This window comes from Mus musculus, chromosome 15 (genome assembly GCF_000001635.26).
Source record: "Mus musculus strain C57BL/6J chromosome 15, GRCm38.p6 C57BL/6J".
Classification (NCBI taxonomy): Eukaryota; Metazoa; Chordata; class Mammalia; order Rodentia; family Muridae; genus Mus; species Mus musculus.
This window is the reverse complement of record NC_000081.6, coordinates 40,719,125-40,744,622: the sequence shown is the minus strand read 5'-3', so window position 1 is coordinate 40,744,622 and position 25,498 is coordinate 40,719,125. Positions and strand designations below refer to the sequence as shown.

At 36.7% G+C, this 25,498-nt stretch overlaps 1 protein-coding gene and 1 long non-coding RNA gene across 3 annotated transcripts in view; one reads left to right on the top strand and one right to left on the bottom strand.

The window, feature by feature from the left end:
* Zfpm2 (zinc finger protein, multitype 2) overlaps nt 1–25,498 on the bottom strand; it is a 449,551-nt gene that overhangs the window by 359,970 nt on the left and 64,083 nt on the right. The window lies entirely within an intron of this gene.
* On the top strand, nt 2,727–9,267 carry Gm33353. The gene is made up of 2 exons (XR_384061.4): nt 2,727–2,933; nt 5,098–9,267. It is a non-coding gene; the product is annotated as a predicted gene, 33353 (long non-coding RNA).

Below are 25,498 nucleotides of genomic sequence, written 5' to 3'. Positions count from 1 at the left end.
TTGTAAAGTGATAGCACTGGAGATGTAGGAAATGAGTATAAATGGCTTACATTAGACTTTTAACAGAGTACTCACACATGCACGAATCTAAGTTCACAATATATATTATTATTATCATTACCACTATTATTATTACTATAATAATTATTATTATTTACACAGTTGGAGTGAATCATTCCACTTGATAGGATGCAATCCATTGTCCTTTCCTCAGTATTTCTCTCTCAGCCTGATAGAAACTAGTTGCAGTGTGTGAACTCAGGAATGCTGCGATAGTTTTCTAAAAGTAGGAAATGCTTCCATGAAACCTCAGGTGCTACCGATAACATGGAATGAACTGTATTCAGTTTTTAACAGTATTTATTGGCTGTAAGAAGAATATTCCCATGAAAGCTTTTGTACCTATGTGTCTGAAAAATATTTACAAATGGATTAACCAAAATTTATAATCTTACATACCTCTTTTGTTTTTTGAATAAATCATCCCATTGATTTACATCTCAAATTATACCCCCCCTTAAAGAAAGCATATACATATATTTGTTAGAAATTTCAAGTCAGTATCAAAATGCATCTATTCTTTTGTAACAAGCAAAACATACTGCAAAACACACACACACACACACACACACACACACACCAGTATATGATACCCTGTATGGTTTTACCACAAACTGAACCAGTAAAAGCAGAAATGAGTTTAAAAAATACAAAATAAAAATAATTATTTTGTAACTAAAGACAATGTAGGAACATAGGCTTCACCAGATTAGCATTATGTCCTCATTCTTAGAATAAATCAATTAAAATGCACAGGTTGATTTTCTTTTAATATAAATGACAAAATATGTCTATAAAATGACTACAAGAAAGGTACATTGGTGGCAAACTTCATTAAACACTTCATTATTGTAACATGAACTAACTAAGAATGGCCTTTAAAAAGATCTGCCCAAGATCATACTCTCCAGAGCGAGAAGGTTTTATTTATGTCTTTATAAATGTGTGTGTGTGTATAACAGTAAGTAAAGAAAAAGAGCCCTTAAATTTGAGAGAGAAAGAAGGTGCAGGAGAGGGATTGGTGGGTAGGAAGGGAAGGGAGAATAATATAATTATAATTTCAAAAAATATATGCAAAAGATATGCCATACATATCTTTATTTTGAGAAGCAATGTGGGTATATTCAGAACATAAAAAGAAAAGATGTTGAGAAGAAAAATCAATGCAAATATTTGCATCTGGGATATAATATATGGTCAATATATAACTTGTTTTCCTTTTTGTTCTTCCAGATTAATAAATTTTGGATCGAATTCACTTCTCATCTTTTAATAACACCTCTTCTGACCATTTCCTGCTCAAGCAATTCTTTACCTGTGTAATTAGCTACAAATTGAACCTTCTGGTGGAGTTAATAAATTATTAATTTATGCTGAAACGATGCCTGAGTTTTGGCTGAATACATAAATGGCAGGCAAATCTTGGCTCTCCAAGTGAGACCAGCACACTGGCAGCATTTGCATCATCTAGAAACTTGCAACAGATTCAAACTGATTGTCACATTCCACACCTCATCCCCATCCCAGAACCTTCAGGAGTCATGGCCATAAATCTTTTAGCAAACCATATGATAACCCTGATATAATTTCAAATTTGAGATCTGTGTTTGAATACAAAGATAGCCAGGAGTTATTGTGTAACAGTCTAAATTATATTATCAGTGTCATTTGTAATAAACAATAGAATAATTTCAGTTGATACATGCTCCAACTTCAATTAGACACTTTCTCACCATAGCTGAGGATGTATCTTCAGACTTTTCTCACCCTGGGCATCTAAGTGTTGTGTATGCAGTGAATGGCCAGAGCAGCTTTATTTTCTTAGCGCTGGTGAATCATTCTCTCAGCAGATTCAGAGTCCAGCAAATCTCATCTTCAATTAATACCATTTTCAATTAATTCTGTGATGGCCTGGGATACTCTATAGTCACTTCAGGTTAACCTCTCTTTGCTATTTCTCCATCTGCTTTACGAGTAGTGAGAAATATGAACAAAGATGGGGTCACTTTAAAGAAGAACCTCATACAACTTCACAATCAACTTCCCTCCTATTGGTGGCTTTGGTAAGCTCCCCTCCCCAAAATCCAAAAGAAAAAAAAAAATACAAAACAAAACAAAAACAAATAAACACACAAAACCAAAATAAAACAAAAAACCAACAACAACAACAACAAAAAAAACAAAAACTAAGAAAAAGCTCAAGCAACAGCATCTCAAATGTTTAAATCATAGCCTGTTGCTTGGGTCTCATAGTGTAAGAGTTCTTAATGCCAACACATTCTCATCCTCCTCTTGTGGGGACCTAACATTGTGGAAGAGATGAGGAGTATGTCGCTGTGGCAGGCAGAGCTGGCCAGCCAATGAAAGAAGACCTGAGCAGAAAGAATTCCTGGCCAGATTGTACTCACTTTCTCCTGCCCACCATACATTACAGCAAGCCTCTTGCGCGCGCTCGACTGGCCAGGAAGAACGACGCTGCAACAGGATCCTTCTGCACACGTTTATTGGGAGAGCTCGATTGTAGAGGCGAAAAGACCCTGAGCCCAGAACTGGTGCTGCTTATATAGGCCTAGGAGAGGCGTGTCTCACATCTGATTGGTTAACTTGTCTTGGCAAAAGAACCTTCACTGCCTATGTATGTGTGGTGGCCAGCAGTAGCCAACTGCCACTCTGCAACTGCCACTCTGCAACGGCTTCCCACACAAGCCCTTATCAGAATCAGGCCGCTGCACAAACCAAATCAGGCCCGTGGGATTTTAGAATGCAGTGTCATGGCCAGCTTGCCTGGTAAGCCTGCAGATGAAGCTCACCAAACTGCATGTTACTGCAATACCACCTTAGACCAAACATTCAAGGAGAGGCCAAAGACAGAAGTAGGTTCCATGTTTCACAAATCAGGTGGCTTCCCAAGCCTGGGGTGCTGCCAATTTGACCCTGTTTGCATTTGACATGGAAAATAATGATGGATATTCTCTCTAAACTTGTACAGTCATGCACACAGAGCCAGGAGGAAAACAATCCCTCATGCAAAACAAAACATTTCTGTAGATGCCACGTACTTTCTAGAATATATTTCTATGTACCTCCTTATTTTCACAAGGTTAAGTGTTATTTTCCAAATTTCCTTCAAGGTAAGGAAACTCTTTCATGTTAGGAGCTCTAGAAAAAAATAATAAAACCTTCACTGGATCTCGATCAGAAAGAGCTTAATAAGATTTTTTTTTTTAAAAAAGGGCTGAGTGTAGGTAAAATAAAAATTTTAAAAATCCACATATTCAACCAGCTCTACTTGTAACACAAAATGGGACATGCATGAACGGTACACTTTAGAACAGAGCATTGTGTGCTGTCATTAATGGTTGTAACGGTACTTGGAATCGGCTTGTGAGAACATTTCAAGGGGCCCAGAAAACACTTGTCCATAAAACCTATCAAGGAACAAGGTTTACTTTATGCCAGCACATTAAAGGGTGTCTGAAGACACCGGGCACTTTGAAGAAGCTGTAATTTTAAAAGGAGCCTCTGCTCTCTCGAGACCTGTGAGAGTAGGCGAAGTGCAGGGATAACCAAAGGAGTCCATCCACACCATCTAGCAAATCCAACCCAGAGGAAGCATCCAAGGACTCTCTTAAAAGAAAAATATCCTCTGCCTTTGCAACGAAGTCTACAGCAGAATAAAATCAAGTACCTTTACAGGCAGGAGTTATAGGGTGAGACAAAGGTGGAGGGCTCTCATAAAGGAACCTTCCAGTGATGGCTCCAAGCACCCCAGTGTTTGTCTTGTAAAGTGTGTTCAGCCACTTTCTATAGACTTCTCACAGAAGCATCCATTTTTGTGTGTGTGTGTGTGGAAAGAAAACTGGGCATCTGAGTTTCTTTTAAGTTAAGTAGGGTCTCATTTTCTCTTTTAGTCTTTAGGAAGAAACAATGTATTTGCAATGTTTTACTAAAGGCAAACACTGTAAAGTTGTAAAGTTGTAAGTAAGTTGTAAAGTTTCTATTTCCAGGATTTCATAACCTCTATCTGAATACAACTAGGAAACTTCACACTAGTAGCAATCCAAACTTAATCCCCTTTGCTCATGTAAACCAATGAAATCACACCACTTCAACCAGGTAAAACAATTCCAGAATATTAGATCCATGAGCCATTAACACATACCACACTGGCAACAAGTTCTGAGGACTCTGCAGCCCAAGATCTTTGAATTCAGATTGTTCTTAACAAAGTTTCTGAGTTTTGGAATAGATTAGCCTGTAAGTTGAATGAGTAACAGAGAATTAACCCTCCTGTTTTCTAATAAAAGGGTGCTTCTAACAGAAGTTGCAGTGTTTCCAAGTTGCTTTTGTTTTGCTTCAGCTGTTGGTTTTCATGTTATTTATTTTTCCTGCCTAGAGCCAGAGCCATGTAAGTCCCACAAAGCAAACACATTGGTGTTCCTTAAGAGTTTCTAATCTCTTCCTAGCTCAGATTTTATTTTCCTGCCATTGTTTGAAAAGCCATTACTTCAGCCCTTATTCTCTGACTTTATATACTTAAAAGTATTTTACTCTTGGTCTTTAAAGATATAAGCAAGAAAAGGCTACATGCAAATGAAAAATAAATTAGAGGTCACTACTCACTGCTAGCTATAGCTTCTAATTTGACCCCTCTGTAGATGTGAGCTCATGCTTTCTGACTTCAAAAAGTATGTTTCCCATCACCCAGCACCATACAGCACTACATCACCCTTCCTGTTCCAGCTTTCTACCAGGGAGTCAGTCTAATATTTGATCAACAACAGTGGAGAATGGGAAAGGTTTGTGGGCTCTCTCCATATTCTTACAGAATCTGCTGGTCTGGTACCTAGGGGTGGCCCTACTATTGTTGACTTTGCCTCCAGTTTACCCTCTGGTCATCTACTAAGGACATTAACTTTAGTATATATTAAGTTCATCCTGAAGGTCTGATGTAAGTGTGACCTCTGAAGGTCAATTCCCTCGCTCAAGCAGTTCTGTGACATCCCACAGGGACAAGTTCTTCTTTATGTGTTCCAGGTTGTTCTAGTGCAGACCACTTGACAGGACAAAGAGGTCAGTCAGCTGAGCCTATGGGGGATGGAGGAAGAAGCTGACTGTGTTGTACAACAGCAAGTGAGACTACGCAAGAGTGGCTGTTATCATCTCGTAAATGCACAAGGTCATTTTGTTTCCTTAGATTTTAATCTTTCTTTCTGGAGCATGCCCTGTATCCACTGATAAAATATATGACTTATTGCTTCTGTACCATCATTTCTGTGGGGTTTGGCTTCTGCTACTAAACAGACACACCATCTCAGTCTGGCCTTTGACTTTACACACTGAAAATAAGAATTTTCTGTGTACCGTGGGCAAACATAGTTCAAGGAGATACTGGGTGGGAATTCTTTTCCCCCAGCTCTTTGGAGTTCATTGAGACACAACTGAAGCAGCATCAGATTTAGGTTATGGAAAGCATTAAATAGGTGGTTTGCTGGTTAGGGTTTTTGGTTTTTATTTTAGTTTATATAATGTGTGATCAACTGGAGTAGGTTAGTGTGGAAGCTGCCAGAGACAGTGGGGGCCTGTATACCCGATCTTTCTAACAGCTGCTGGTGAGGTAAGGATTCTAAGTGTTCTCAAGTTATCTACATAGATGCCGTAAATAGCAACTGAAGCTTTCAGAAACTCTCTGAAAGAACTGGTGTGTAAAAGCGAAGTGAGGTATGATGCATAGTTGTGTGTATGCTGACGGAGGGATTACAATATAGAGAAATCACTCAGCCTAATGATTACATATGGTTGGTTTCCATTTACTACAACTCGCTGTGATCTGGACCTTCCAAAATCTGGTAAAATGGCGTAAATACTGTTCACACAGGAAAAATACCAACGAGTGAACACCTAGACTCATACAACATTGTGAAAATATTTAATAAGAAATCGTTCCTATATAGGAACATATTGGGTATGCAAGAACTTTGAGTAAGAAGTCTTTTTGAACAAATAAGGTGACAGATCACTAACTCAACCATTAAAATTAAAAAGATGATTTAGAATTTAGAACAAAGTATATAAAACAAAAAATATGTTTAGATAATAAATATTCTAAAGTTGTGTGGCTAATAACATCTAGAGGTATGGACTAGGCCTGGTGGCAAACATGGTCCCAGCGTGCCTGAGACAATCCAGAAGGACACGCGTCTATGGCATTTCAGTACATAAAATGTACGTATACATATTTTGTATGTGTATATGGTAAATATATATGTTAAATGTTAAATATATATTTATGTGGCACACACATAAATATATATGCATATATACATATACAAATATACAGGATAAATGCATATTGCATTATATATAGAGATATGTATACACACATATGTGTGTAACTTAGTTTTTAGAAATAGAAGAGAAAGTTCAAACATATTACAATGTTCTTACCCCTCTCTCTTTATATAATAAAACATTTATTATATAAAAAATACTAATATTTTTAAAATATTGTTGCTTTGAAGAAAAATGTAAAAGATATTTTTTTCAAATAAGCCAAGAATGTAATAAGGAAAAGACATGATAAAAATTACAACAAGCAAGTAAAATTATGACAAAAAACATCATTTTATTGTAGAGAGAAAGTTGATGATGCAGAAAATTTGAATTAGTGTGTTGGTGACAAACTGTGGGGAATACAGAGAATAACAAAACTATTAAAGGTGAGACAGAGTTAGGGAGAACAGTGGACCAGCTGCAAGGTATAAATAGTAGATAAACTCAGCCTTACGTAAGCTAAGGCAATGACTAGTTAGCATACTAATACCAAAACACACATTAGGAACATGTTTCTCTCTCTCTCTCTCTCTCTCTCTCTATCTATCTATCTCTCTCTCTCTCCCTCTCTCTCTCTCTCTCCATATATATATATATATCTGATAGTGAAGATGAAAGAAAACAACTAAAATCAATGCTAAGTTTATTTATTTTCAAACAGTACAAGTATAGCATTATCTTTGTACCATTAAGTCCATCTTTCTTTGTCTAAAATGACCCAAATATAAGGCTGCAAGCAAAACAAAAACAAAAGAATGAAAAATGAAAGCTAGAGTAATATTAAGACAGGCTATTATCTTAAGTTAATATAAAATGTGTGTGTAATGTTGACTGAAACATCTCAGACCCACTGGAAAAGCACATTATAAGATGCCATGTCCTCACACAAGATCAAAATATGTTCTGTCAGCATCAGAGATACATTGTTAAACATCATGAGGAACACAACTTTGCTCAGAGAATACCTTTTAGGGAAGACTAAAACTTGCCAAACACAAAATGGGAAACTAAAAGTCAGGTGTAAATCCTACTAGAGTTAAAGTAATAGATTATTGGACAACAAATACAAGGGGATAATCTCATTTTAATATGATTAATAAGGATGAGTTAAATTCATAGAACAGTTGACTTGGGAAGAAAATTAACTCCCAAACCTCTTTTTTCCCTGACAGAGAAATGGTATGTGCTAGACATGGTGGTACACACCAGCAATGGCAGACTTAGGGGAATGAGGGCGAAAAAATTAGAGTTCGGGATCATCATGAGCTAGAGAGATGCCATACAAGTATTAACTTAAGTTCAGCTCCAAAATCCCAGCACCCTAGAGGTAATGGATGTGAATCTCTGCAAGTCTGAGTCTTGCCTGGACTACACAGTGAGTTCCAGGACACCAAGTGCTACATACTGAAAATGAGAGAAAAGGGGAGAGGCTGGGAAGAGAGAAAAGAGAAAAGAGCTAGGTGTCTGATACACTTGCAATCCCAGCATTCCCTCTCTGCAGAGGTGGAAAAAAGAAAATTCTTGCATTTCATTGGCCAATGAGCCATGAATGTGAGCTCAGGGGAAATAAGAAATCTTATCTAAAAATGTGCATGTTTCCTGAGAAATAACACCTACACTATCCTTTGATCTCCATGCTCATATATTCACATACATGTATTCTCACACACATCCATACAAAACAAAATTTAAAGGCAAAATTGAGGTTGAACCTTTGAAAAGCAAATGAGAATAGCACTTTATGAAGATAAATAATGAAAGTTTAAAATTGAAATGAAAACAAAAGTTAATCTTTCATTAGATAAATGTTTTAAATGATGTAGCTGTCCCCAAATGGGTAAGAATTCATTGCTAAACCAAAAAAAGAAAAAGAAAAGAAAAGAAAAATGAAATATAAGATGACAGATAATATTAGTGTCAAATAGTACCTTTACATAATGACTAAGCAAATGAAAACTTGGTATCTTGATATAAAAATCATTAACAATGCTATTGACTAACTATGCTAACAAATTATTATCACAAGGATCAATGGGAAAAGAAATAAAGAAAACATTGGTCTCTGTATGCAAAGCCCACTCCTGCTACGCTACATGCTCTTTATCATTCCATTTGTTCTAAATAAGTTCTTACAGGGATTCATGAAATATTTATAAACACTGACCACATATTAGCAATTACAAACCTCAAGGGTCCTTAAAGAGAAATTTTAACAACTATATGTTTTAATTAAAAATGATGTACAATTTTAAAGAACTTAAATTCTTTTCTTAAAAAACACTTTCTGGTTTTAGCAAATTAGGGTTTCAAATTTTTAGCTTCTTCTCGTGTTCTGACTTCACAGAACTTAGGAGAGGCAGAGAACTGAGCAGGGAGAACTCAGGCCTGAGGCCTGAGAGACCCTGAAGCCAAATGATGAACTGCAACTGGCACATCATCCCAGCCATGAGGCCCTTCACTCAGAGCAGCAGATCTGCAGGCATGAAACCCGTGGATTTGGGGAGATCTAAAAGCTGATACTTCTTTGAACTGTTGACAACTTTGGGCATTTGATAGAGAAAACAGTGAAACAAACAAAACACCCTGTTCAGAGAAAAAGAGTAAACACAGACTTTTTTCCCAAGGTGTGCACATTATCTATAATTTATTTAATTACACTCATGTGAGTAGGCATTTACATTGATTTTAATATACACAGTTTGAAATGATAGGACCGATTTTCTAATATCTATTATTTCCATACACCTTAAAACTTCTCTATAGAAAATATTTTATTCTTTTCCCAAACACTACATCCTGACCTCAGTTTACCCTTCCTTTACTTTTCCCAGATCTAATCCTTCTCCACTTGCCAAAAAAAAAAAAAAAAAAAAAGGAGCCCCCTACTCCCACCAGAGATATCAAGCAAACACAGCATAACAAGTTACAATGAGGCTAGGCACATAGGTCATATCAAGGCTGGAGAAGGCAACCCAGTAGGAGAAAAAGGGTTCCAAGTGCAAGGTATAGAATAAGAGACAACCCGCCTCCCAACTGGAGGAGCCCACAAAGACACCTAACTACATGCGCAGAACTTACAGACAGAGGACCGAGCACAATCCTACATGGGGCCACGTGAAATGAAAGTTTTATTAAAAACAAAAGAAGAAGCAAAACTCTTAAGAAAGCATGCTTGAAATAATAAAATGCAGTGAAGATTTCCTTTAAGTGGCATTATATCTATAAAAATTGATTATAATGCTAAGATAAAGCTGGTTAAAGGAATGATTAAGAAAGTATTAAATAACTGTTAAATCCCTAGTCTGGTGGCTAGGTTTTTGTGATTTCAGTATTTAATGATTTCAAAAAGCAAAACCTTAGGATCATCATACACACACACACACACACAGAGACACACAGAGGAGGGGAGGGAGAGATAGACAGACAGACAGACAGACAGACAGAAACAGACAGAGAGAGACAGAGAAGAGAGAGAGGAGCATTTTAATTTAGAAGACTTAAGTGACAGTTAAAGTAGGTGCTGTGTTCGGATGTATGTGTAAAACACTTTTTCAGAAGTAGAAATTAAATATGATAAGAATGCCAAATAATCTGCAAAGTGGGTCTGTCATGGTTTCTGATTATAAAGACCCTGGAAGAAGATTTGGGGATCTGGGAAAGGGGCTCTCTAGAGCAAAACTAATAAGCTCTCTGATGGGAAGATGTTCTGAAACTCTGCTGTGTGTGACAGGGTAGCTAGATCTGTGTAGCTATCCTGACATTTGAAAAAAGCCCTATATGATGAAAAGGAGGCTTCTAATTGAATTTATTTTTATTTAATTTAAATTTAAATATCCATATGAGTTAATAACAACCAAGTTGCAATATGTCTGCAGCACAGCACCCCATATATATGTGTGTGTGTGTGTGTGTGTGTGTGTGTGTGTGTGTGTGTGTGTGTATAATGTATATATGTATATGTATATATACACATACACATATACATATATATATATGCATGTGTTCTCAAACATGTGATAATATCACAGTGGACACAGTTGTGGCACAATAAGATACTAGGCAGTAGAAACTCAACCAACAGTAAAGAAACTTCCTAAGACAGAAGGATTAATTAACTGCGGAAGTTAAAATAATGAAATAATTAGCAATTTAAGAAAAAAAATCAATTGAGTGTCTTATTTAGAGCATTATTTTAAAAATATATTTCGGATTGTCTCTTAAGGATTAACACAAAAGTAACCACAGGAAGCAAAATGGGTTTTTAGTCAAGCCTGTGGGTAGGAAGTGATATGTAGAACAATACAGAGCTGCAAATAGCCACAATACTACAGAAAAATATAAGTAATAAAAGGTTGTGAGCCTAAATACTTTTGATTTCTGTAGAAGAAAATTATCAAAAGCAAAAGTAAGGACACAGTCTAAGAAGCAGATTTGTAGACCATCTGAACCATGTGTAGTTGTTACATTGCTGACAATTTCATTAGGTGTCACCGTTGTAGTGGTGTAGCAGTGTATGCTATGCATAAGAAATAAAGATATGAGCGGTTTGCAGGGTGGGGCAGGGTGGGCACAAAGAGCAATGGAACCATTACTGGAACAGCTTGGGTTTTTTTATGAGCCAACAGAGAGATACACTCAAGGACTCTTTCTTTTTCTCCCAGTCACACATTGAATCAACTAATAGCTCCTTGCACCATCCACCAAACTGACTGCCCATCACCATAGCTCCCTCTCTACCTAGCTCAGAGCCCTCTGGTTTTACCCAGCATGCCCACCAGCTTGCTTACTATCCAGTAGTTCTCTCAGCTAAGTTCTAGGATGTGTAATGACATATTTTAACTGTATTTATTTGGAGATTCAGGAAACCTGCTTACTATTATACATTGGCAAATGTCAGCTATTCATTCACTGTGGCTCTACCAATAATATTTTATTGATCTTAATGATTCCTTTTATTTTCTGGCACTTTTTAAAAAATCTATAAAATAGTAATAAAATAATCTTTTGGGTAGGTGTTTTTTGATTACTTCTTTTATTTTTTGAGGTTATGCAGAAAATGAAAAGCAATCATTGCTTAAGATAAATGTTGTTCTAATTTGTTCCTCTGTTGCTGTGATAAAACGGTGAGCAAAACCAACTTAGAAGAGGGAAGAGTTTACCTGAGTCACACGTGATGGTCCCTCATCCAGTGAAGACAGAGTAGCAACTCAAGGTAGGAACCTGGAGAATGGAACTGAAGAAGACAACACCGTGGATCATAGCTCTGCTTACAGAGCTTGATCAACAACCTTTCTTATACATTCCAGGCTTCCTGCCAAGGGATGGTACCACCCACAGTGGGCAAACCACCTCAATATCATTTAGAAATCTAGAAAATGCTGCCAAAGACATGCCCATGGGTAAATCTGATGGATGCAGTCCTCATTAAAGATTTCCTCTTCCAGTTACATATAAACTTGTGTCAGGGTGACAATAATTATTTTAGTGGTTCAGTAAGTGTGATGTTTCTATAACAGTATTTAATAAACAATAATAAAGAAAGAGGCTACAATTGATTTATGTATTCTAAATGTAAAGCTAGTCATGAAACATAGTATCTTACAAAAGCTTCAAAATTGTCCAAAAGAGTCATTAATTCAAATTCATAGTCTTCCTCTTCCAAGAAATTCTTGGAGGACTACAAAGATCTGTGCTGAGCAAAGTTTTTATGGTATGTTTGCTGTCAGAAAGAAGTTTCATAAACACCATCACTGATTTCAAAAGCTGCAAACTCTCATCATTAGTGCAAGGCAGTCTTTGGGGAAGCTTTTTAAAAGAAGAAAGTCAATGATAGAAATGTTCAATATATTAAATAATATTTTTTTAAAAAACCCAATAACATCCTCAAGTAGTTAGCACTAAGTTTTATCATTAAAAAACAAAAGACTCAGCCGGGCATTGTGGCACATGCCTTTAATCCCAGCACTCGGGAGGTAGAGGCAAGAGGATTTCTGAGTTCAAGGCCAGCCTGGTCTACAGAGTGAGTTCCAGGAGAGCCAGAGCTACACAGAGAAACCCTGTCTTGAAAAAAAAAACAAAAAACAAACAAACAAATGACTCAAGTTTGCCACAAGCAAGACCAATTTATTCCCCTGATGAAAGCCCTCTGTATAGTTCACGAGCATTATAAGTGCATGGACTTTCTGGCTTATATTTTTGCTGTGTTTGACTTCATTTTCTCTTCTAGATTTCAATTTTTAAGAAAGAGAAAATACAGAATTGGTCAAATGTTTATTCTTAGCTTCCTCATTTCTGGTTATCAGACCTAATGATAAGTTGACAGACCCCCCATTTTTGGCCTGTGAGGATATGATGTGCCTGGCTGCATATCTTCTCATGGCTCAGAGTTGCTGTGGTGAACAAAACCACGTGACTTGTTCCTGAAAGAGGAATGCACCAACATGGTCTCTCCTGGTACATTGTTTTCAGCCACAGACTGTACAGAGCCATGAAAGGGGAAAGGAATCTCCTTTTCAATGAGAAAAGAGAATTCCTAAACACATAGCTTGTTGTGCTGGTAGAAGTTGCAGGTATAAGTCTGGGAATCCCACAGCAGAGTACAGAGAAATAAGATAATGTGGCATTTGAAGACATCTTAGCTCATGTGCAGTGTCACAGGTAGATAATTCCACATTCTTAAATGAGCAAAACTTCCACAACAGCTTTGTTAAGTAAAATTGTTTTAAAAGACAGCTTGAAATATGAAAGAACAACTACAAAAATCAAGTAAATATTATATGATCATATACTACAGTATCAAAACTTTTGCAATTTCTTTAATTATTTTATATACATTGGTGTTTTGACTACTTGTATGTTTGGGGGTGTCAGATGTCCTAGGACAGGAGTTACAAACAGATGTGAGCTTTCATGCGGGTCCTGGGAATTGAACCCGGGTCCTATGGAAGAGCAGCCAGAGTTCTTTACCACTGAAACATATCCCCTTATAGTATTAAAATTGATAGTGACAATGGACAAATACCGGAGAAACATTAAAATAGGCTTTTCCAATGGTCAATATAAGCACTGCAGTAAAACTACTTGGCTTTAATGGGATAGTTACTTTATTTTTAGTGTTCAAAGAATACTTTATATAAAGTTATGTTAGTTAAAGAATAGCACTATAAAACTGGGCACACTGGATCATAGGAACAGGGCTCCCTTTCCTATTAACAACTTGTTAATTAGATACTTATCTTCTCAGTTGCATCAATACCTATGATTGGTGAGTGCTCCATATAAGGGTGAAGATATCAGAGAGGAGTTATGATATGAAGGAACGGAACAACAGTTTGGAGGGGAAAATGTAATTATTATTTTATAATGGTCTGAGTATTGGTTAGGATGGCATGTTTGTTCACAGTATAAGTCAAAACAAAAGGAATAGGCAAAGTTATTTCTCAAGTTGTACATGATCAACATTTATATCTACACAAAATTTCAATTGAAATTCACCTCATTATTGTATTACTTGGCAATATCGAAAAGCTGTGTAATAATAATAATAATTAATAATAATAATACAAATTATGTTAGACAGGACACAAGGACACTTTCACAAAACTGGTTTTAATGTTAGTGAATTTTGTCAAGATCTTCTTTATGGTCTTTGATCAGCAGCACAGGAGCAAACAAGTTATTCACAGTAACTGAAGGCATTTGTGTCCTCCCCACACGAGCAGATTAAGAATCTGTTGGATTCCAGATGTTGGAACTCATCCACATCCCTTCGTCCTTTTATCTAAGAAAGGTCTGATTTCCATTCCAATGTTTCTTGCCTTTCAAAGAGCCTTAGTGTGTTCTTCATTGCCACACTCAGAAAGGCAACACGGAAATTGCCCCCAAGAAATATATAAGCAATAGGGGTCTAACTCTTCCCAACTTCAAGGACTCAGACTGAATGAGTACAGTGTTCACTCCCACCGAGCCAGAGAGCGGTGGGCACTCACACTCCACCAAATGTAAAACAAGGACATTCTTGTCAAGCTGCCTAGAAAAACTCTTTAATAAGCACAACCCGGAAAGCACTCCAGTAGCCCAGGCTTGCATACAGACCCAGATCTAATAAAATACCACATCAATACAGCAATGCTCTGCCCACCCCGTTCCCTTTCTCCTTCCATTAGTTTTATATCATTGTCTCACATTACCTTATACAAAATATTTCTGAGAAATATAGGTGAATGTGAGCCAAAATGCCACAATAAAATGTAGAGATGTGATGAATTAGAACTATGGGAAAATATCAAAAATTGACATTAGTAACGGAAATGTAATTTTAAAAATCACTAGCTTCAATACTTGAAGGTATGAAGCTTAAAAATCAATGAGACACTTCAAAACATGAGCTCTAATGAGAGGTTACTCCTGTGTTTAAACCTTAGCTGTCTTCCTGATGAGCTGTTTGACTTCTGTCTGCCTCAAAAAGCCTTGAGTGTCCATTTCTCATCTATAAGACCAGGGTAATCGCCCCTAGTCATTTCAAATTATATGCAATGAACTTACATGACAGCTGGCACAGTATTACTATGCAAAGTTTGTCAGTGTATTATGTTTGAAATAATCATATGGTGCCTTAGGAAAGATGTTAACAAGAACCCCGCTGTGGGAAGGGGAGAGGGAAAGCAGAAGATAGATCAATATAGGAGAAGCATGCTTATTTGATGTCTTGAAACGTAACTAAAAGAAGGAGATGACCCCACTAGATGTCTCCCTGATGTTCCAGAGTCATTATACATTGCTCACTAGGGGGTAAATGAGGCTCCACATCTTGTGTGGCTAAAAGGAATTAGATAAACTGTTTACCTTGCCATCTTGAGGGTTAGTCTTTAAATACTCTAAGAATTAAATTGCCCCCTTCTTATTTACAAGACTACAAGAGGAGGGTTTCTAATTAGAGAGGACACATGGTTACACTAAAAGATAAACCTTTGTTCCACAGAAACAAAAATAAACTTCCTTTTTAGATAAAAAAAAAAAAAAGAGAGAGAGAGAGAGAGGCTTTCCAGTCTCCTTATGAAATACTCAGAGAAAGTGCAAACTGGGGGAAGCACAAACCTAATGAATGCTGACAGACCAGGCCAGCTGCTACAGAGAGAACGGATTCTGCTGAGCCCTAGGGACATCTTTTCCGAAATTTCTTGCTTCTGTGTCAGGGAGATACGTAAGGACAGCAGTAGCCTGGACCATACCCAGTAGAAACAAACTAAAGATGTCTTCCTGTCCTGAATGTTCATTGACTTGTGATTTCTACTGAATTACAAAGTTCTAGTCATCATCCTTACTCAGAGACCACAGAAGGAAAAGGACCAGGAAAAAAAAAAAAAACAACTGTTTAACATATGCAAGTCTAAAAACTCAAAAGATCCTGCAGGCTGGCAAAAACAGAGGGGTCCCTTGTTTCACGATTCCCAACACTGCTTCATGAGGCTAAACTGGTTTGAAAATGATGAAGGCATGAAAAATACTACTCAAAATTCAAATTATTTCATGCCGCACCCTTTCATTTATTTTATTGCCTCAAGGGTGGAAAAGGCATGTTCTCCACTGACTGAAGACAAGAGGAGGGGCCAAGCTAATGCTAATGGGATTTCTGTGGCCAGAGCCCACAACCTGAAGACAATCTTGCACACCTCAGCTTAGAATTTACAAAACATCTGCAAAACAGAACAGTAACTGCATCCATGGAAAAGCGTGCATCATACTCATTTGACTTATGGTACTTACTAAACCCTACAAGAATATAAAACATAACTTCTAGACAGTGGCCAGTGCAGAACTGTCAATACAATTTTGAATTTCATAACCAAATAGTTTTAGAAATTACAAAAACAAAACCAAACAAACCACCAAAACTAGAAAAGAGGGAAAGGTGAAATATTTCCAGGGTTATTGTCCATGGCAATGAAAAAGACACAATATATAAACACCTTCCCTGAAACAAAGGTGGCTCCCTGGAGATATGCTACTGTTATTTGTTACTTGACAGAACATCCCTGAAGTACTGAAGCATCCCAGTATCTTGAAATGGACTCAGAAGTGCTCCAGATCTGATTTTATAAAATGTCCCTCTTCAAACTAGAATGTTTCAGAGTTGGAAATAACAATAATTCTCATCAGCCAAAAGCAATTTTAGTTATTGAATCTACTACAGCATCATATTTAAACCTTTTAAGCTTATCAATCAATCTTCAAAATCTCTCTCTCTCTCTCTCTCTCTCTCTCTCTCTCTCTCTATATATATATATATATATATATATATATAAAACAAAAAAAAATCACCAACTTTTTTCTTCAGAGTCTGAATTTCTACCATAGAAGACTGTCCACAATGGGTTTGCCAAGGCCAACTCTCCTTGAGAGAACTGGAGGAATTTTCTCCTAAGAATGACAGTGAAGTAAAACTTTTTGCACACAAGAAGCCTCCTTGAAGACCACTCCATACTGATATGAACTGTCATGTCTTTATCATGAAATTCTTAAAGTATTCTCAAATAACCTAGGCTTACATATTTTAGTGAAATATTTAAAAATACATCCTAAAACACTATCATTTCTTGCCACTAGCATATACCACAATTATTTTTTAGCTATTTTATTAGAATGCTTTCTATCTTAGCTTTACTTTCAACTGCAGAATTTGAAGACAATATTTCTTTATAATAACTTATTCAAATCTGACTATTTCTCTTACCTTGGCTCTTTGGTTCTTTTGTTTGCTTAATATCATATTTTCCTCTTTATTTCCTTCCTTCTTTCCTTTCCCTTCCCCCAAAGCTCTTTACCTGCCTCTATCTCCTAGTGCTCCTTCCTCCCTCCTCCCTCTTGTTTTTGAGACAAGGTTGCTGTGGACAAAGAAGCTCCTGTTACCCCCCAATTGCTAAGACTGTGTGACTCTGTGCCACTAAGCTGGAGCTGGAATCTGGAATTGAGGCTTTGGGGTGTGCTCACTAGGTAAGAACTCTACCAATTTCTAGATCTCTCACCCCAACCATATCTGTGAATAATGGAATCGTTTAGAATGAAATCCACCTGTTACATAGAAAAGAGCCATAAGGATGTTGATGGATTTTTGGTTTTGGTTTTGGTTTTTTTTGTTTGTTTCGATAAAGGACAGCTAATGTAAAACATTAGCTTTCTATCTTTCTCCATTTGACACTACAACTCATGTTGGATAAAAATAGAGCAACATATTGATCAATTCTAAGGCTTCAAACAGAGCATGGAGTTTTCATATTAAACCCTTCTATCTAACACTACAAACTAACAAACACTCATTTATAGACTGACGTTCAGAAGGGTAAGCAATTTATAAACTTATATGTTTCAAAGATACCTCTAGAGCTCCTCTTTTTAGTTAGTCCTTTCATGCTGCAGATAATTTGATAAGAACCTTACAGTATAGTTTCTCCTATCAGAATTATGATTAATCATGTGTGTATCTTCATTAATATTTTCTCCTCATCAGTCTATATAGTATTAAACATACCACATTGGTAAAAATAATGTAGTGCTATATAATAGGTATAGAATTTTTCTTGACTATTACTATGTTCTAGAATGATACCAGACAAAGAAATAGTATTTTACAAGTTATGTTCTATAATGTGGCTTTATAAATACTGTTTATAATGTAATGTAGGTACAATGTGGTTATTTCTCAATAAGTCATTTGAGAACTATAATTACTTTGATTAATTTACTTGTAGTAGTTGTAAGCCATTTTTGTAATTAAAGTAAGTTTAAAATGAATAGATAAAAGCAACTGACTTTAATTCCATTTTGTTAACCTTCCTGTCTACAGGAAAAGGTAAACTTTGAAGAGTAAAGATTGGGTTAACTTCAAAGCCAGACTGACTCAGGCAAAATATGTTAATTTAATAATGTTATACATACCAAAATTCATAGGCTCTGCACTCTCCTTTTCAAGTAACTTAAAAGTTGGCCTATATCCAGGTTATTTTCTTAATATTTTGCAAAGACATCAAATACCTTTAAATTTACATAAAATTGGGAAAAACTCTAATTTAGAAGTAAAAGTAAATGTGGTAATGATGTTAAAAGTTTAAGGGAAACTGGCAAAAAATGATAAAATAAATGTATAAAATCATTTAAAAGTATATCATTGCTTTAAAGTGTACATAATTTCTTATGTAACAAGATATAAAAGTAACCTCTGAGAATTTAGAAAATCTGAGATATAATAAGCCTGTTTTTATTTTACTAGAGTTTTGTCTCTGTGCTGTAACACTTTGATTTATATTTCTAGTGCATGTTTTGCCCACAGCAATATTGCTATATTTTACAAACACAAGAATCTCATTGATAGGAAGAAGTACTGAACTTCAGCATGAAATTCTGAAAATTCTTCTAAGCCTCAGATGTGTGTTCCTGTATCTTAGCCTGCTCTTACAGGACATAGTCTACCCTGTTTCCAGCTTCTGGCATCCTGGCGTCTAAAATTAGCCCATTATCTGTTCTTCTCATTCCCACCTCATTCTTTATTTCATCATATGAGCACGATCTAGTATCAGTTTTAAAAAGTGATATCAATTTAGACTAGAATTCCAACATGAGCATCCAGACTACAGATGTAGCTCAGGGGCCTTGAATGGCCAATGTCCTAGTTTTACTCTCTCACTCTAGAAACAAAGTAAAAGTTGGATTCAATTTATCCTTGTTATACTTACTTCCTTTTCTAGTCTTAATCTTCAGTGACGTGGCTATAACTATCAAGAAGGTGCTCTACAATGCATAATTTATCCACTCTTTGTCCTGAGCAGTTCTAGGTTCTTTGGAATCCCCAAGTTTCAGAAGTGTTTTAACTCTCTGAAGTGGACCCCTGACTTCAAGATAGTGTATAGAAGGTCCACACTCAGTACCCAATGAGCAATGAGTTAATGATGACTATGTAATGGGGCTTCAGTTAAACAAGGATAGCCCAAGTTTTCAGATGGGCATCAGAACTAGGGCTAGGAGATTCCTGAAGTTATGGGAGGTTGTAAGATGTCCTGCACTGCTATTGGGACTGGAACTTGGGTTTTCTGGAAGAGTAGAAAACACTTTTAACTACAAAGACAACTCCCCATCAACAAAGCTGTATTTTTAACAGCCTCATTGGAATGATTCTGAAGTCTTTAAATTGTTCTAGTTAATTCTCAACTGAAATATGTCATGAGAATCACAGAGGTTTGTTTGTTTGTTTGTTTGTTTGTTTATTAGCAAGTTAAATGTGTTTTGGGATACCCCAATACATACTACATCGAATTTTATTTTATGTATTTATGTTATGTTTATTTTCTGTATTTATGCATTATGTGCATATTACTGTACATGTGTGGAGTGCAGAGAACCACTTGTGGAAGTCAGTTTTCTTTTTCGATCCCTTAGGCCCTAGGAATCAAATTCAGTCATAGGGTTTGATGAAAAGTGTCTTCCCTACTGAGCCAGCCCAAACCCAATTTTTTCTATTTACTCTTCTCAAATACAACTTTGATTACTTCTTACACATCTCAGTCTTTCTTGTTATTTATATAAATCCATGCAGATTAGGTATTGTGGCCTTTATAACAATTTACAAAGCATATAGCTTTAGAAGTTACTCAGAACTGTGTTCAAATATCATCATCTTCACAAAACATCTGGGTAGGGTAAGAAAATTATTGTAGTTCCCCCCAACACTCCACACGTTTATTGTGATATGAAAAATGTAGTGCATCAGGCTAATTTTTAAGAGAAAAACATTGATCCCACCTTTAACTGGCCAGTGACCAATGACTTTTAGCAGCCACAGAAACAGACTACCCCTCCATCCTGTCAGGGAATTTCCAGAAAGCCTTGTCTTTTATTACAATATCCCTCTTTCTGGTTTTTCTCTTTTTTCACTTCACCTTCTGTGATTTCTCTGTTTCTCTGTGATGCTCTGTCCTTGACAACTCTTCTCATGGCCGGCCTTTTGCTAGTTGTTCACTAACAACGAAACACTGTTATATGGTGATAGATTTCAAATATGAAAGTCGAGATCCAGATTCTACTGCATAGAGAAATTAGAAATGACTGACTAAAGCCGGGCGTGGTGGCCCATACCTTTAATCCCAGCACTCGGGAGGCAGAGGCAGGCGGATTTCTGAGTTCCAGGCCAGCCTGGTCTACAAAGTGAGTTCCAGGACAGCCAGGGCTATACAGAGTAACCCTGTCTTGAAAAAAACCAAAAAAAAAAAAAAAAAAAAAAAAAAAAAAAAAAAAAAAGAAAAAAAAGAAAAAAGAAAAAAAAAGAAAAAGAAAAGAAAAAAAGACTGACTGCATGTCCCATGGTCACCTCAGACTTGCCCCTCTCACCTCCTTTCAGTTTACATTATTTGTTTCTTTTAATATCATTGCTTTGTTATGTAGGACAGACTGAAGTGTCAGACTACTCATCCTACACCCGCACACAAATCTTGTTAATGTGCTAAAGTTCAGAATATAATTCCAAAGTCTGTAGCCAACCTACACTGACAGCTGCCTATTTCACTTAGCATCCATTTAGGTGAATGGATGTTCATTAGTATAAATCTATGTAATAGAATATGTATATTCATCAGGGCTACAAATGTTACTCCATTTTGTAGAAACTGAGGTATATTAAAGGTAGGTAATTTCCTCAAGGTCACAGAGAAATAAATAGCAGCTCTTATAAGGCAAGTAGCCACTCACCTATGCTCCCTTGTGTCTGCTTTTCTTTTCACCAGAACCCTTTAGCTTAAGAATGGAAAGGAGAGAATAGTAAGCATACTGTGCCTTTCTTCACAGCTTATCATCTCTGCCAATGAAGAAAGAACATTCTTGCATAGAGTATTCCTTGTAGTCCTTTTGCTGACCAAGGAAGATCTAACAGTGATTTACTTTGGAATGGAAAGAAAATAACATTTGCATGTATTTACAATGTGCTTTTCTCAGAAAGGATTTAAGGTGTTTCTCTAAGATATGTACATTACTGACAGATAAAGTAAATTAAAATAGGTAAAATATCAAAGCAAATGGAAAGTTGGGATAGAACAGAACAGTGAGTGCCCACAACACAGGTCATGAATTTCTAGGGATTTGCCAATAGCAAGCTTGATGCTTGGCATTAGCTACACAGCAGCCAATGAAAACAGAGAAATGAGATAAAAACAGTTGATTTTTCTACAAAATGAAAACATAGTGGTTGCTTAGGAGAAATCTAAACATTTCCAGTACTAGGAATAGAGAGAAATTACTTCCATGTCAACAGACTGTCTAGAGTGTGTACAGAAACAAGAATCAAAAAATCGTCCTTCACAAAACTACCCTAAAATAAGCACAATGTGCTTAGAATAGTGTCTAAAATTAAGCTTTTGTGATCATTATTAAGTAATTTATATAGTTCAAGCTCCAAGAAAAAAACTAGGAGAGAAAGTATCCAATTCTTTCCGTCATTTACTCAGTTTAGCATCTTTTTCTCCACAGCTCTTTTTACCATCCAGATGTTTATTTTTTTTTCAATGTCTTGCAGAACCCTAGGTCCCCAATGCTCAGTTTCTTCTCTGGTAGTAGGTAGAAAGCAGCCAATGAGATGTCAGGAGGCACCTCTCTTCTCTCTGAAGTCATGCCTGCTTCCCAGGACCTACCATGGGAAGTAAGCATGGACCCCATTTAATGCTCAGTGGATTCATCTACTGGAGGATGCTACAGCTTGTCCAGTTTTGGGGATGGAGTAAGAGCTGGATGCTGAGCAGGAAGGAGAATTTAGACATAATATCTCTTCCATCTGTATTGTTCAATCAAAAACCAATTAGAGACAAAGCTGAGGAAGCGTATCTTGCCTAAATACATATTTTCCTTTTTCATAAACTCACCCATGCTATAGTCTTTGTGTTTTCAACTCAAAAGACAAGGATTTTATATTTGTTCTCTCTGTGTTTCTATTCTTAAAACAATGACTCATAACAGGCAGAATGGACGCCAAAGAGGTCAAGGCATCCCCGATTTGTGACGAGAGAGAGCAAGCCACTTACCCTTTTACCAAATAGCCTATCACCAAACAAAGAATTTGTCTACATCAGAAACAACAAATTCTATTGTTCTCCAGTATAGTGTGGTCCATATCTGAAGCTTCATCTTTTATAAATTAACACTTAGATGCTCAAGATGATGAAAGACAGGCCAATGTATTAAAAGAATAATAATGTGTTTACACATGTTTCAAGAATTTGATAACAGACTGGAACATGGCTTATTCACAACTCTGAGTAAAAGGCACAACTTAATGTGCTGGCTGATTTACTAGGAACGCCAAATGGTCTCCTCCAATGTTCAATTCAGGCTGATTTTTAAATCACTAAAAAGGATAAACTAGCAAATTATATGAAAAATGCCTAATTCTGATACAATCAGCACCACCAATAATAATGCCCAATAGAGGATTCTAGAAAAACAAAACAAAAAACATACCAAAACAAAAAAATTGGAGTAGATTTCCAAGGATCTTGAAAATATAGATTTTGAGTAATAGCACAGGACCTGTTGTGACCTGCTTTACTGTTGTTCTCTCTCTCTCTCTCTCTCTCTCTCTCTCTCTCTCTCTCTCTCTCTCTCTCTCTCCCTCTCCCTCTCCCTCTCCCTCTCCCTCTCCCTCTCCCTCTCCCTTTCCCTCTCCCTCTCTCTCTCTCTCACACACACACACACACACACACACACACACACACATACACACACCTCCACAAGTTCAGGGATCACTGTAGAAGGGAGGCAGGAGCTAAAGGGATCTGCAACCCTATAGGTGGAACAACATTATGAACTAACCAGTACCCCCCACCCCCCACCAGAGCTCCTGTCTCTAGCTGCATATGTATCAAAAGATGGCCTAGTCGGCCATCACTGCAAAGAGAGGCCCATTGGACTTGCAAACTTTATATGCCCCAGTACAGGGGAACACCAGGGCCAAAAAGGGGAAGTGGGTGGGTAGGGGAGTAGGGGGGAGGGTATGGGGAACTTTTGGGATAGCATTGGAAATGTAAATGAGGAAAACACCTAATAAAAAAAATTTTTTTTAAAAAGTGTAATAGGTAGAGGCAGTGGATGAATATAAGAAAACAGCTTTGCTCTGGGCACAGCAATGCACCTATTCTATAAGGCATGTGACAGCATGCACAAGACCCATGCTAGCTCAAGCCAGAGAAGATGCCTGCAGGAAAGGTGGGCATGAAGCCTCACCCTCAACCGATGAGCTAGTGCTAATTAATAGATGCTAGAGGAGGAAGATTTAAGCTCTTCTAACCCTGGTGGGTAGGCCATGCTCCGGAGGTTAGCTATACACTCAGGAGGATATAAGCAGCACAAATTGGACTTGATGAGTTAAAAATAAAATAGCAGAAGAGGAAAGAAATTTGGAAGAGTAGAGAAGTAGAAAAGTGAGATACATGGGGGAAGTTGCAAGGAGGGTGAATATGATTAAAAATCTGATTTCTGTTTTTACAGAAATCTGAAAGCTAAAACTTTTAACTAAAAGTAAAAAAATAAATGACAAAGCTGTTGACAAACAAACCACTCTAGAGTTTAATATTGTTCAATTATCTACATAAAACAAAATAGAACATCATATTAGACAAGTAGCCCCTGTTGGGGATTGGTTTTAATGCTTTGATTTAATTGGAAATCTGAATTTCCAAACGCTGAAGGTCCTTGTTCCTAATTGATTTTTGATTGAACAATACAGATGTCAGCGGCCAAAGGCTGAGCAAGGGGAGATGTGGGTCCTTTAGATTTGTGTGGGCTAGGAACTGGGAGAAAGAGAGAGAATTGCCATGACTCAGGAAAGAAAGATGAGATGTAGGAGCTGAAGGAGAGAAAGCCATCCAGTCATTTGAGAATTCGGTTGGGTGGCCTCTGGCCACTTCCCCTATTAGTCCTGGGGTAGCAGGGAAAAGTTTAGGAGTGCCCGGACTTTGATCTAGCCAAGACATTTAAAAATTAACGGGTTTGTGTGTGTGTGTGTGTGTGTGTGTGTGTGTGTGTACAATCACAAATATCCAGATAGCTCCTGGTGGGCAGGTAAGCATGTGCCATCCACTGGGAACCAAAGGACTGTAGCTAAAATTACTACTACAGCAGCAGATCATTTGGGGACTTAAACAGTTTTCATGCCCTATAAAAATCATATAACAAACACATAATAAAAAATAAGTGTTCTTCACCATTGAAGGGTGTTATATACACAAAGAATCGATACAGGCATACATTACTACTATCAATGGATAAAATTCATAAAAGGACAATGTCAAATATTTTAATCAGGAATAACAAGTGGCTTGCTCTGCTTACTAAAAATAAATATAGAAGTTCCAAGAGCATGTGCATATCTTACCTTCTGGAATTTTAGTAACAATGGTTTAAGACACATTTTGAATATATATTTTGCAAAACACACACACACACATATATATATTGAGAGAGATAGAGACACTGACACAGAGAGACAATGACAGAGAGGAGGGCATGTAGGCAGTCAAAGACAGACAGAAAGAAATGGAGAGAGAAATGAGGAGGAAATAAAAATAAGTATAAAAAGAATAGAACTTCATTTTATATGTAATAACAAAGCTAGAATTTAGTCTTTCAAAATAGTTCTATGGAAATATGAAGCAGTAATACTTTCTCACCAAATAGACTACCACAATTCATCCATAAGAAGATTTTTTTTTTTTTTTGTTCTCTGATTCAATTTTTTTCCTCCTCCCAGAGATTTCCTTGGAGAAATTTATATATTTAAATACATACATGTAATATACATATATTCATCTATATGTAAAACATTTTAAATATGAACACAGTCCATATGTTTAAGCTGTTAATGTTCTCAAATGTTCTCCATTAAAACCTTTCTGATTCACCACAAGGGAAGTGGTCAGACTCTCAATAAACTGGATAAAATTGACTTTCAAAGTCTGATCTTTCTCTTCCAAGTGATATTTTAGAAAGCTATGGAAAAGCAGGACATTGAAAGATTAGTTCTGTTACTGGGTACTTTTAAAATCCTTATTTAGAAGGCAAGAGAAATGAAGCAATG